We start from the raw sequence: 3473 nt of genomic DNA on the forward strand, positions 1-3473 counted from the left end.
GCGGCCGCGGCTGGAGATTCCTGTTCATGAACAAAAGCATCAAATTCTTGTTCAAGTGTATTTATTCGCGGTTTACCCTTTTTTTCTTATTCTTCTTATATCCGCTCTTCTTGCAAAGCTTGCCACCAGCTCTAGCCTTTTTACATTGTTTCTTTACTTCCTTCTCGCGAAGCGTAGCAGAATTCTTAATCTTTTGACGTTGTTTCTTAGCCGCTTTCTTTTCAATTGATGTGTTAATGCAATTAATCAAATCATTAATCCCTCCAAGAAAAAATTACATATTTATTATAATTTTCGCTATATTTATATCTGTCTCTTATACACATCTAGATGTGTATAAGAGACAGATATAAAAGAATATATAATGGGAGAGAAAAAAACCTGATTATAAATTAATATAGCAAAAAAAAAATGCATAATTATAAAGAGCAATGATTATGATTATATAACTCTAGACCAACAATGAGTACAAACCCGCCACTTACAGGTGACAGGTTTTCCATATGAAATAAGCAATTCTTGAGAGAATTACGCATTCTCTACTAACTCCATTATATGTATCAATGATAAAGTAACACACCTTATTCAATTATGTATCACCTGCATTAGCACTGAATTCGTAATTCATCGTAATCATGGTATTAATTTTTTGAAAAGAATTTTGCCCTTCCAGAAGCCATGTGAATTATTAGGAAGAACGTTGCTATTGAATGTGAATTTGAACAAAAATAAACAGTATACTATCTTTGAAGGCTTATTTTGTAATTGAAAAATTGATGGTAATGATGACATGATGGTGATGTTAGATTATAATGAGGATAGTAGTGATTTTGTTGATGATTAAAACAAAATATGTTAATAATAAAAAAAATTATACAATTTATTTACCATAGTCCCTCAGGTATAAAACCCACTGCATGTACCCACCCCTTAATTTTCTTCCCTATTTTACATACTGTCCTTTTCTTAAGCAAAAGCCCAGATTATGATTTGAATGAGTAATACAAATACTTTTAAGGGGAAAAGTCAAACATTGGCTTTGAATTAGGCATGCAGTGCTGAAAAAAAAGATTTAAAAGTGGATTTTCTAAAATCGACCTAAATTTGTGTTAATGAGGATTGTGCTTATACAGTATTGTAAAATAAACCGCATACCTACCCATAGAATTATACAAACCATATTTTAAAAAAACACTAATCTACCTTTCAATACACATAATCTAGATCATTTACACCTTAAACCTATAGTTCCAATTCAGCACCTGTTAATGTCTCTGCATCAACATCGCAAACCTTTCAAGCTAATATCCCATTGCACAATCATAAGGAAGATTTCATAACTTTTTCTAATACTGTATATATAATACATCCTATCTTTAAAAAAAAAAACAAATTGCATCAACCTCTTCAAGACACATTTATTTTGGTTAAAATGCATAAACAATCATCTTTCACTTTCAAAATCTCTTGATTTATCTTTACAAATTTTGGATTCATTTTAATTTTTAACATAATATACATCAGGAAACTAAAAAAAAACTATGATAATATTTTAGTAACAGCCATTAGTTAATGTATCTAGGAAACTGTTCCAATGTGCAGGTAATTATTACAAATGTTTAAACAGTAGGGAGGCAGTCGGTATCTATCCTGTAACATCCACTGCAATATACTCAGCTCCCTGGAAGAGCAAGGAGGCCTCGTTGGGGGCAGTATTACAAGTTGTGTAGCTAAAAGGGCACCAGACCAAGATCCTATCAGGCATACTTGTGGGTAGAGAGTAGTCAAACATAATTTAATTGCCTTATCTAAGAAGACATTCCATGATGTGCCCAGCATCGAACATGAACATAGACCATTTGGTTAGAAGTACTAACCCATACCACTCAGAACTCGCTTCTATTAACAATAATTTTGGATGGCAACTAAGACAAAAAAGGAGAGTTTTTCTCAGTTTATATAGTGCTACATAATGTATACACACACAGACATTTTTTGGTCTTTTTTTTTGGTAAGTCAACTTCATCAACAATGTAAGTGTACAAACAAATTTTTAGACAGGTCAAGCCCCCCACCCCCCACTGCCCAGGCTAGAGCTTGTCAGACTGTCGGACCAAAAAATAAAAAATAACAAATACCAGTAAGGCTGATGAAATGAAATGAGTTTTTTAGAGAAATTTATCAAGATTTTTAAGTCTGAGAGTGCCATTTCCAGCCATCCAGTCTCTATTAAACATTTTTATTTAAAAAAATTTCATTAAAGAGGGGGAGCACAACCCTCCCAAACTCTCTTCCCCCAACCCAAGACAATATATCCTAAAGCCACTACTGCTCAAAAGATCACTTAAAATTAATGGATCAATGAGAAAAAATAATTTTCAGCATAAATTCAGCACCTCCCACCAAAAGTTCTATGGGTTTGAACGACTGCATGTCTAAATCATTGACAATCAAATACAATTGTCGCCACGATAAAACACCAATATTCTACAATCATTTGAAAATAGTGGAGTGTTAATATCAGTTATGAAGTGAATTAATTTCCACCATCCATTTCAACAATATCGAATAACTAGTATGGTCTAAGTTCAAAGGTCAGAGAATGAGTATTTCTGAGAATTTATTAATTCATCAGATACATTGATTAGACTTTCTAATATTCATATCTTTTAAATTTCAGGCATAAAATCTGCGATAAGCCATATATTGGACTTACATGATTTTGAATCTTTATCCCAACAGAATCATTTCTGGGTAAAATTAGTTTTAATTAAAATATATTTAAAATTTAACACTAGTAATCATATTCATGTTTATTAATAGTGAGGCAAAATTAACAGCAGTTAAAATATAAATGTTAAATTTGATATTACATAGCTTTAGAAAATTTATATATAATTATAATTAGTGTGATATTACAAGAGAACCAATTATGAAGAAAAATTATAATTTTCATCTCAAAATTAATAGATAATACTATTCCATAGATTCAAAGATTAAAAATTCATTTGCGATCTAAAAACTAAACCATAATTTATAGTACACCTAATTCATAATGACGAGGCTACTACTAACTCAGCTGGGAATTATTTTTTTAGCATAAACAGATTATGTGACTCAATATCCTATAGCTAAGCTTCGCTGAAGATTGTATTAGGAGCTTTGAACCAGACATAATACTTATGTAATAATTCTCAGTATTATTGGTCAGTGAATCATCTGAAACTGTTTCATGTTGAAATAGTGAGGTCACTAAGTTAGCATTCTATTTTGCTGTACATGATGGTCAGTGATCGCATAGCCATCTACTTTAGGGAGACAATAAATAAAAAGCGAACAATATAAACTTGTAGAATATGGGTTAGTTTCAGGGATAATTCTTTTTCTCGTAGGAGTATTCTTTTTCTCGTAGGAGTATAGTAATATGCATTAATCTGGGACACTACTGCAAAATTCTAAAATATCAGAATCTG

This window comes from Anneissia japonica, unplaced genomic scaffold (genome assembly GCF_011630105.1).
Source record: "Anneissia japonica isolate Jap-2015-1 unplaced genomic scaffold, ASM1163010v1 scaffold673_len1821605_cov196, whole genome shotgun sequence".
Taxonomy (NCBI): domain Eukaryota; kingdom Metazoa; phylum Echinodermata; class Crinoidea; order Comatulida; family Comatulidae; genus Anneissia; species Anneissia japonica.